Source organism: Ctenocephalides felis, unplaced genomic scaffold (genome assembly GCF_003426905.1).
Source record: "Ctenocephalides felis isolate EL2017-DRISC unplaced genomic scaffold, ASM342690v1 CF-g0.4_SCAFFOLD_01170, whole genome shotgun sequence".
In the NCBI taxonomy this organism is placed as follows: domain Eukaryota; kingdom Metazoa; phylum Arthropoda; class Insecta; order Siphonaptera; family Pulicidae; genus Ctenocephalides; species Ctenocephalides felis.
Genome location: NW_020537324.1, coordinates 14,127,784 through 14,139,996, shown reverse-complemented (window position 1 = coordinate 14,139,996; position 12,213 = coordinate 14,127,784). Strand labels below are relative to the sequence as shown.

Below are 12,213 nucleotides of genomic sequence, written 5' to 3'. Positions count from 1 at the left end.
GAAATGTACTGTACATCTGCTTAAGATCTTCATAAATACTTTGAAGCATATATCACTTCTTTCATAAAATAATAATTAAATATGGTTAAAATGTGTAAGATCAGTTGTATCTTCTTGCATTCCACATAATTGATAACTGCCTGGAAAGAATTGAGCAAAACAAGTCTTTTGCAAATTGATTTAGATGGTTGTCTAGTCTTGTGGTTGTACTTGGATCCAAGTCCTCTGATTTCTCCTATTACTGATTATATTTTGGAGTCTTGGTGGATCAGCCAGATCAGTTTGCAAGATTGTATCATATTACCAATGTTCCAAACCCCTGTCCTCCATAATCGAAATCGAAACTCGTAGGTGAGCTGACAAGAGACTTTTCGCTTTTGACTTGTAGTCAATAAAACAATGCACAAAGAAGCATACTATACACATCAAATGTTGTACTTACTATATGAATAGAGCGCATGTAACGAATTGCATCAGAAATTATAATTGCTAAACACAATGACACGGTGGGTGCACAATTGAGAATTTTGCAACGGAACCGAGTTTTCTATTTAGCCAAATGGAAAGGATTAGAAATTTGATTAGAATAATGGAAAAAATCAAGAAGATACTAATGAAAATTGTACGTTTTTATGACCGAATAAAATTTAATTTATTGATTGTGAAATTAATATTTAAACATCTACCTTGAGTTCATACAACATTTTCAAATCAACCTTAGACACGACCATCACACAGCCTAATAATAGTAAATAATAATAGTTTTTACACAATTGGTCCGTATTTTATTTGTTTCGCCATGAATGTCGTCCATAGACGACATCCGCATAACATTCAGTCGTTCATGGACGACATCCAAATGACATGCTGTTTGCACGAGTCATGAAAATTATTTTTATATTACTGAGATCTTTATTACATCTACTCAGGATTTAACAATTCCCAACATCAATATTTATCCAAGAAAGAATTATTTACTCTTGACTCATCAAATATGCAAATTCAACGGAAAAAAATGAATTTCACGGATGTCACACATTGATCAGACAGTTTATATATAGAAATCGAAAATCAATATTCAGATTTAGTAAAATGAGTTATCGTCAAGAATAAATGAGTTGACAAATTTGTGTCTATTAGATTTTCGCATTACCGATGTTTGCACAAGATTTCACTTTACGCTTTTGAAATACATGTGTAAATTATTTAAATTAACATGTACCAATAAACTTGCACTACAAAGTGTTGGATTACTAAATAACGTTCGAGGATATAAATTTTCAGTCGGCTATATGAAATTATTTTTATTTATTTGTTTGTCTATCACAACAGGTTTTCTGATCATTAAATGCATTTAAAGTTTCAATATATTATTTTATTGAAATCAGGCAAGAACAAAAAATCTTCATGGAGGTACCTTTTGCAAATGAAAATGCAGCTTGATTTTAAATATAAGCAAATTAAATTTGAATTATTTTCAACTGGCGATGGTTTAGTTAGAAGGAAGAAAAAATTGATTTGGATTAAAAATAAAGAAATTAATAATTATTTAAAAATTTTATTTGTTTTACTTTAAAACTTCTAAGTGCACTGCACTAACGATTTCTACGAATTTTCATGTTCCATAACATTTTTCCTACAAATTTTAATTTTATCTTATCATTTCTTCTTTAATTATCTATTTTACCTTCAATAGAGTTTCCGAGCCATTTCAAAATATTTCTTACCAATGTGCATATAAAATATCTTGCAGGCTAGAGCGGGGCTTAAAGGTCCGCGAGTCAAAAGATCCACCACTATTATCTCAAAAACAAATAAAGTATAGATGCCTCTAAAAATACTATTTTAAAGTAGATGGCCAAAAATGTATAATCAGGAGATAAACGATCATGTATGAAGATTCATAACAAAAGTTGGTCATTTTTTTTATTGTGAGCTCTTTTCTTTAGTTTTTCATACCTGAATATAATTTTTTAGTAGATGTTTTATAAGACGAATTGTTATTTTCAACGGTTTTTTATTTAAACTCTATGTGGGGGTGGGTTAAAAAGAACCAACTAAACTTTTACACTATCAAATGTGTAAACAATAAGAACTAACAGTAGCAAGTAAATAAGAAAAGAGATAAATTAATAGTTATATTCTAACTCTGCTGATGAATATTTCTGACGAATTACTAGATCAAGGTTGTATACGGTGTGATCTTTGCATTTGTTAAATAATTTAACCAATATTTTGTGAAATTTTTTAAAAAAAAGATGTATCTGTTGAACTCTTTGCAATGATAGTAAATACTGCTTCAACATTTTCTACTTTGTATCTAAATGTATCAAAATAAGCCTTGTTTATTATATATGATTATTGCTTATTATTTTACAAAATATATTTTTAACAGTTTTATACACCATAAATCGTTGTTTTATTACAATTTATAGGTTCTCAATGTCATTACAAATTCACATTGTGTATTTACTTAATGAATTCAGTTCTCAACCTATTTGTTAATTAAACCATAGTTTGCATGTTGATTAAATCAATAGTGCAATTTTTTACGCACAATAAAACTTAATGAAATTTCGAAAATAAACTTTAATTCTCATTATTTATTATTGTGTTGACACAACCACTTGACACTCGAGTTGTGATATGTGTATTTAACAAATGCTCTGGAATATAGGATTTACGGTTTCTCTTCATTTCTACATACGCAGAACTACTTCAATATATATGTAACCTCGATTCAAAATTGTTGCTTCATATCCATTAATGTTTGAAAGTTAAGCAAATCGTATTTTTGCAATAATTTATTATCTAGTTCTATTAAAGTATTGGATTAATCGAATTTAACGATAAGGGTTTAGGTGAATGATGTGCGATGTGGCTAATAAATTTAAAAAAAACTAGTGGGTGCATGGCATCGTTCTTTAAGGCAAACGTAATTAAAAATCTTGGTACGGAATCCAAAAAAAATAATACAAAATGTGAACACAATATTAAAATCTCTACAAAATATCTGATAATTTGATGTACATATGTCCAATAAACATTTTTGACCGCCAAATGACATTTTTTAACTTATTTTTATTGAGAGTCCATAACCGCTGGACCTGCCTTAATCAATTCTTCACTTTGTCAATACAAGTAAATGTTTTTTGAATTATTAAAATCGGTCGCCCCGTTCTTTTAAAAACTGAACTTGGCACTTTTTGCCCCGTATCTTCGGAACGGCTAGACCTGCCTTTGCCAAAAACTAATCAGCACGTCTCCTTATCAATACAAATCGAATGTTTTTGAAATTATTCAAATTGGTTGATCGGTGTTCCCGAAATCGTCGACGATAATTTGTAACCGCACACACACACTCGCACACACACACACATACATCCAGCATAAATATAATGCAATTATATTAGTTAAGCAAAAATATCTACTATACACCGCATTCTAAAAAAAAATAATCTTGTCTAAAATATCAAGACTAATTGCGGTTTTTAATAATTTTTGCTTTGCTGAATATTGAACAGAAATATATAAAATGCTAAATAGTTTATTAATTTCCATGAATGTTGTTAACCCCTGCATTTGATTTAAAATTCCACCGAGTGTCACTTGCATTTAAATATATTTCCGATGCTATACTTGATGTCTATCACGATTTCTAATCTTACATTTGCATGTGCAAACGCTCAGGTATGCGACAGTTACACATATGGTGTCAAAATCAGCATTGAGAGATAGAAATCAAGTTATTTGGAACATTAGATGGTGTAGATCGATAGTAAATAGAAGAAAATAGATTGAAATTGATGATAAACGATTAATCAATAGTTAAGGAAAGTTAACGTCCACGAAAGATTGTCCACACATACACATACTTTTTTCAAATTTGGTCTCATTCGATTCAGAATGACTTGAAACGCCGAGAAAACATAATCGTTTGCTGCAAAAGTAAATCTTTGTCATAAATAATAAACAGTATAGAGCTGACAAATGGGCTTGGATGACAATCTTCATTTAAAAGATTTACATACAACTTTTAGACAAATAAAGTTATCTGAATTGGATAAATAAGAGATTGTTTATTTTATATGAGTACGTTGGTTTCTCTGTTTATGTAAGAGATCATCAGAATTTAACTTATGATTCTTAGTCCATATAAAAGACGAAGATATTAGGTGAAGGAGGACGTAAAATGTATGTTTTTATCCTAATTTCCAAAAGCTAATCGGATTTTGTTTAAAAAACACAAACTTCTCCTTTGGGAAGATTTTAAAGCAGTTTTCCTAAATTGCAGTCATCCTGATGCACTTCCAGATGCGCTTCTGACTACAAACTCAACACTTCAGCCTAATTCTTCTAATAAATTTACCCAAGTTAATCAATTCTAAAATTTTTGATGACCATTTTCATAACATGAACACCATCAATCCTTCACCTGCCTTACAACATTTAACTAAATGACAAGATATTAAAATATTTTCTGCATAGATATAACATTTTATTACTGGCACATTCTTGCTTTTAATTGGTACCTTGAGGCAGCGAGCATTTATCGTAGTACTGTGGTTTTAAACTGGTTATATAAATTGTTATGATTAGGTAATATTTTATGCATTTAATCTATTTTTTGTTATTTATCAACTAAACTTATTTACATGATCCGTTAATTAATGTAAGTAGTACTATATTAAATTTATCTGAACGTCGCGCGAGGGTAATAATCTTTTCAATTTGTTTTTTATTAATAACGATTCATATATACAATGACTAAAATAAATCATTAATCATATTTTTTTTATCATTTAGTTTAACAGCATATTTCTTCAATGATTGCACCAGTTTTGAATTAACTATAAAAAATATGTGCAGAAGAATTTTAGGATAAAAATTATTTTTAAGAAGCAAATCAATTTGTTTAATCTAAAGCCAACAGGTTACTTTTACGACATATTAAAAAATTAGAATCTTAGGATATGTAATATTTTTTCAAACCTTTTCTATTTAGTAATTTATCTAATTATTCACAGAAAATTTTAATACTACGAATATGTTTCTTATTACATATCATGTAAACTGAATTAAGTATAAGAATTGTAATAATATATAAGCCCATGTTCAGTGCATTATTTTAATTGCATTATGTTGTATAATTTCCTTTTCATAACTTTTAATAAGATGGTTTTAATTGCACATTCTAAGACTTCTTGACTTCAATTTTGCAACTACATGGCACATATGCATTTCCCTTTGCTTTAATTAGTAGTCTTATGATTTTTAAATCAGAATTCAAATTATATGAAAATGTAATAACTGGATAGTTGCATATATATATATATATATATATATATATATATATATATATATATTATTTATATATATATGTTAATTTAGAAATATGAACAAACAATACTCGTTTTTGCACTAATTTATTAAATAATAATTTTACAAACGTTTCTAGACTAGGTTTGTCTCACCATCAGTGTGTTAAAATTTAAATTCTGAAATATGAAAACCTAAATTTGCATTATGTGTTATCCGTTACAAGTCGTTCATTATACTGCTCCACCAACGATCATCGAAATCTGAATTCTCTATCAAGGTCAACTAGCTGATTCGCGAAATATCAAATAGGAAAGAGAAGGAATAGGGCCCAGTTGAATCTATCTATTTACTACTTAAATAAAAGTAATTATTTATATTTTTATAATGTATATTGCCATTACACTTTATATTGAAATGTATTTACATCAGCATATAAAAAAAATTAATCTGCATAAATTTTGTTTTCTTGCTTTCCTAACCTTCGAATACGCAACATACAATTCATCGTTCGCCTTTGTGATTTATTTTTTTATTAGCCTAATATGTGAAATTTCATCCACGTAAATTAAAAATAAGTAAGCATTTAGTTTGAATGATTTCAGTTAATATCAAATTTGTCGTTTTCTCAGTTAAGATAGAAACATACATTTTAGTCATATTTTAGTTTCTTCTTCACCTAATATCTTCGTCTTTTATATGGTCTAAAAATTATAAAGTTAAATTCTGATGATCTCTTACATAAAACAGAGAAACCAACGTACTCATATAAAACAAACAATCTATTATTTATCCTATTCAGATAACTATATTTGTCTAAAATCTTATAAATGAAGATTGTCATCCGAGCCCAGTTGTCAACTCTATACTATAGGTTATTTATTACAATGCTTTATTTTTACAGCAAACGATTTTACACAATAGTAAGTAGAAAGTTTCCAATAATACTAATGAAAACAAGAACGTAAATAGTCTTTTGCATAATTAAAATAAATAATATGTTCAAGTATTTGCACTTACTCGATGCGCATAAGCTAAATGCCAGGTCACGTTGAAGGTGGAGCCGCTCATCAGAGATGTTCGAATATTTCCTGCAAGAAAGAAACGTAAAGTTACTCAACGGCTAATTTTTTAGCAAAAAGGTCAGATTCTGCAACTTATATAAAATTAATTACTTTTAATCATATTGCTAAACTTACACAAAGTGATTTTAACGAGAGATTCCAAGAATACGCTGGATTTTAATTATTTTTATGAACGTTGTAACATGGCACATGTTACTTTGTACATGGGTTAATTGTCATATTTATATACTTATTCGGATTTGAATAATGTTCTACTAGAAATTGAAAATTCATTTATTAATTACATGTTTTATTTCCTTTTTCAATATTTGTTGGTAGTATATTTGTAACCCCAAACTTTTATTGCTCGGTAGAAAATACAATTTTAAATATTTTGATGTGCGGTCAAGGATGAAATAAGCACTCTCTCATACAAGTACAAAAACTATCTCGCGGATCACCCAAACTTGTTCGTCAGAAAACACCAAGAGCAATTTATGCATTTTTTAATTTACTTATATTTTATAGCAATTTATAAATTTTTTAATCGTCTGCTTGTTGGTAATATATAGTATGTATTTTCCTCCTATTTCAATGGACAATGAAAATTGTTGTTGTCACTATTTATTCCACAAGACGAATTTGTCGTGGTACTCGTACAGAATATTTAAAGTTCAAGTCAGAGAGTGCATTTCAATTATGCTCGTCTAGAATCATGGTTCTAGAAGGTTCTAATTTGCATACACTTCCGTCATGGACAAAGTTGGACAGCCAAATTACTGTTATGATCATAATTTTGAGGAAGAGTTTGTTTGAACTTTATTGTTTTTGCTTGAATATTCTTTTAAACCAAAGAAGGTAGTCAAACGTATTTTGGCCTGTGCTGATCACGTACTAAAGTGCATAAAAAATATTTCAGTTCGAGTAAAAATTATAGATGGTTGTATAGACAAACTTTAAAAGCAAATACCTGCAAACATCGAATGTACTTTTCCTGCACTACCTACCTGCCTACCCTGCTCCTAGACTTTCGTATAATTTATTTTCGTTAAAGCAAAATCCTAACAATGATGCATTTATGTTTCTTGAATAATTTTTAAAATTAAACTATCAATAAATATTATCATTATTTTTATTTAGCACATTTTTATCTAAATGTTTCAGGCGATGTATATTTATATTGCATAATGAAATCATTTTATTATTTTATCATTAATGAAAGAATTAAAATGAAGAGTGTATCTCAATGACTTATTTTAATCTCAGTGATATGAATGAATCTATCTTAGATTTGTCATTTTGAATTTCCTGAATTTATATCTTATAGCAGATAGATGATTAAGCCAATAAACATATCTTTCTCACAAATTGCTAATAAAATCGATTAAATATATATTTTATTAAATTTTTATCTGCAAGTTTTGATAGCTTTTCTAAATTATTTTTTTATATCTCAATCACATATAATTCTAGTAAATTTTACCTCAGACTTCTGACTATCAAAACTTTAATATTAGTTTTGTTAGTCATATCGTTTATAGTTTTCACTTCCAATAATCAAAGTGCATCATCGTTTTTGTTATTTGCGATCGATTGTTTAGATAATCACACAGCAATTTCTAAAATTGATATTTCCTGATGAAACCAGAATTGTATAAAAGTTTTAAGTGAAATTACTGATACCTTAGCATTATCTTGGAACAATTCAAATTCAATTATATGGAAACTGAAGCTTGTAAAATTGACTTGGTATATGATATATAATTACTTGTGTATAATTTATGTAAGGTAGATGATTTTTATAAATTTAGATTATCCTTAACTAACACTTTTGAATCAGTCTTTAACAGTATTTTGAATCTAATTTTAATAATTAATAAGTCTATGAAAGCAATTTTCATTATGAAACACTATGAAAACAAAACCATTATAAAAGGTAAAAGTGAAGATACATTCCTCAGGGTATTGTTATGCAGCAGAAGCTTTCCATTACTCGTCTTTAACTATAATATGGATTTCTATTTTATAAATTTTGATTGACGGAGGAGTTCTTGGTTTTATTATAAGTCTTTTGTGGTAATAATATTATATAATTACTTCTACCAGAAGATAGTTAATTAGTGGCTATTGAAATCAGAACTGAATTTGAGAAATAATTAATAGTTGCAACAGTAATTTTTAATTAATTGAATCATAATTATATATTATCGAGCTTAAGAAATTATCAGTGGAAAGGCATACATTTTGTTCTTCATTTCTTCATTTTTAATCATATTATCTTTATCTTCTCGTGGGATAAGTTGTAATTTTTTTTTTTTTCTCCTGAACATTTTAGCATACCTTATAAAAAAATGTATGTGTGTGTGTGTAGATACTTTTCGCCGATGATTTTGAGAGTATGGATTAACCAGTTTAAATAATTTTTAACCCTTTCCTCTCGGTAAAATTTTTAAAAATCGGAATTTGCGAGTGGAAAGGGTTAAAGCATTCATTTCTCATTTATGGAGAAATGTTCTGGTTATCTTTTTAGTAAAGATAGGTCCAGCGGTTTTGGAGATTGAGAAAAAAATAAGCAAAAAAAATGCAATTTGTTGGTCAAAAATGATCTGTAGACGTGCACATTAAATTAAGAGATATTTTATAGAGATTTTTATAATAAGTACAGTGTTTGCTTCCATTTCTATGATTTTCTTATGATATTTTTATTTCAATGATAAGATTTATATGTTTGTGTTCATTTATATATTTGTTCATTTATACAGTTCAAACAAATGACCTCGATATTTTTGACTATTGAAAACCGACTTGAATGGGTCAAAATTTTTAATAAATTTCAAATTTTTCAAAATGCTTCCAAATTTCAAATACTTCATAATTTTCCAAAAAAATCTAATTTTCAAGCCAATTTTGTTCTAAATTTCAAATAAATTTAAGGTTTTTAGAAATATTATATTACGGTTTGAAAGTTCCAGTAATTTGCCTATCTCAGTATTGGTTTCATATATTAAATATACAAAAATTTTCTGGTGTTTTTAGGAATAAAACAAATATCAAAAATGTTAACAAAATAAAAAATTAAACTAAACTTAAAAATGTAGATAAATTAAAGCTCTATACTGATGACTCAACCTATGAACAACAAATGTCCTGTTACTATTGTTCGAGAAATTTAGAAAGTTAAAAATTTAATAAGAGTTTAGTATATTTTTTCCAATTTTAATCAGTTATTGATATCAAAAATTACAAACTTAAAAGTTGAAAATTTTATAAAAATTACGAATCTATAGAGAATTCAGAGAAACTTCAGATGTATCGAAGATATGCAGATATAATTGATCAGTCACTATTGTTTGTGAAATTTGTTAAACCTATTACATAAAAATTACTACATCATTTATAATACAATCTTTATTGAATTTTTAACACGATTCCAATTCGTTACAAATGATTAACACAGTTCTTTATCATAACCGCCGGAACTAACAAGATTATGAACACCTATCAAGTACACCTATCACGTATTTAGTACATCGTTTAAAACTTTCTTTCTTATCAATAAAATCGAAGCATAAACATCTTTCAAGAATTTGAATCAATATAGAAAGTTTATTGTTCAAATATGCAAGAGACACTTGTACTCATTTTTGATAACTCACTTTAATAAATGAACCACAGTAAAAGCTTTGGCATAATTCACACCAATTTTTTAGAGGAGGAAATTGAATTTTCTTTAAGAAATTATATGTACTTGAAACAAATTCTGAGAAATAGTTAATAATTTAGTCCTGTTACTAATGTTCGAATGTACCATTGTTCAAAGAATTTGTCATCATTGTTTGGGAAATATTGTATTGTCGCGTTTTCAAAACGTTCGCAGCAATAATCAAGAAGTAATGGAATTATATTAAATGTTTTTAAAGCATTGTATTCACAGGCTAGTAGATGTTTAATAATAAACAATTTGGTTTCAATTATCGATGAATGAAAACAAAGGCTTGTTGATTTTAATGCTCAAGTAGTATGTTCAACAAAGTTGTATGTTACAAAATTATTTTTGTAATTTTACCCTATCAGGAGACTCAGAAGATTCGCAATTTGGACTTGTAATTATTTTCTCTACATATTATACAAAACAATCAAAAAATTTCATGAATCATTCAAATCGGATGCTTATTTCTCTCAAAAACTCTATATTTTTTGCACTCTTTGCTCCGTATCTCCGAAACGGCTGGACCTGCCTTTACCAAAAACTAGTCACCGCTTCTCCCCGTCATTTCGAATTGAATGCTTTTTGAATCATTCAAATCGGATGCTTATTTCTCTCAAAAACTCGATTTATATTTTTGCACTCTTTGCTCCGTATCTCCGAAACGACTGGACCAGTCTTTGCCAAAAACTAATCAGCACATCTTCCTATCAATAGGAATCGAATGTTTTTTGAACCATTCAAATTGGTTGAACCGTGCGCCCGAAATCGTCTACAGAAAAATTTGTATACGCACACACACACGCACATCTGTTTTTTCTAAGGTATGCCAAAATGTACAGTACTACCAATGGGTAGTATTTTAAAATATTATTCATTATTTTAGTCATAATAATTACTGAATGCCTTATAGGCAGTTATAGTTTAATGGAAATAAAATAAAATTGTAATTTTATTAAATTTTAATGGTAGTTTCTACGTCATATAATACAAGGAATAATAAATTATAGCATAGTAAAATAATATTTATTTCTAGAAATTATGAGGTTTTTTGGTACTCCATTTGCAACTAATAATTGAATGAAAAATTGTGTGGGTAAATGAGATGATAGACCTTCGAACAATTATGAAGATTTGTTGGAAATCGTTTTCTCTATACTAGTTTTACTATTAAATTTTTATTATTATTTATTAAAGATTCAATATCTAGAACAATGAGTATATATTCTCGTAAAATTACAAAATAATGTAAAAGCAATGAAAAAATACGTAACTTTTAACAGATTTTTAAGTTTTTATTAACTTCCCGAAGGAGAAGTTTTTACTCATCAAAAAATCTGATTTACTAATTTTATGTTTTCTCGATGTTTTAAGCCATTCTGCATCGAATGAGGCCAAATTTGGAAAAATCATGTGTGTGTGTGCCTGTGTGTGTGTGTGTTGTGATTTTTTTTTACATTTTTTTTATTTATTGTCTTCTTTTGATATACATCATATAATAAGGCCAGATGCCGTTCTAACGCATCTTTCTTAATAGTATTTTGTATTAATTTTTTTTTTAATATGAATCAAGTTATTTTTTCTGAAAAATAAATTATATGAGCCTAACATTACAAAATCTAAGCAATTAATGATAATAGAGAAAACACACCCGATATAATAATATTAGAGAAAATTAGATTTATCAGATTACCGGAATCTTACAATATTAAATTAAAACTAGTGGTGCATGGCATCGTGCCTTAAGATAAATTGCTGGAACTTTCCGTATCAGAATTAAATATTCGAGCAGAGAAAATTAATAATCAAAGATTAATATCAATTGTTTTAAATATTTGCTAAGAAGTAATTAAAATTACTAGATGTATACATACGTCTCCGCATCAGTAGAAATCGAATGTTTTTTTAATCAATCAAATCAAATGACCCATGTGCCCAAAATCATGTACGAAAAATTGTATCCGAACATACATACGCACACACACATAAAGAAACTTTATTTTTTTCTAATGTATGCCAAAATGTTCAAAAACCGCTTTTTCATTTTCGTTTTTTTAGAGTTAACAAGCAAAATCAATCAAATCATTGATGAAATTAATAATTTCAGTATTTTTAGAGTTAACA

The 12,213-nt window shown here is 27.8% G+C and overlaps 1 protein-coding gene across 1 annotated transcript in view; it reads right to left on the bottom strand.

The window, feature by feature from the left end:
* The window catches only part of LOC113366849, a 208,669-nt gene that overhangs the window by 55,606 nt on the left and 140,850 nt on the right, over nucleotides 1-12,213 (bottom strand). The gene's annotated exons all lie outside the window — the stretch shown is intronic.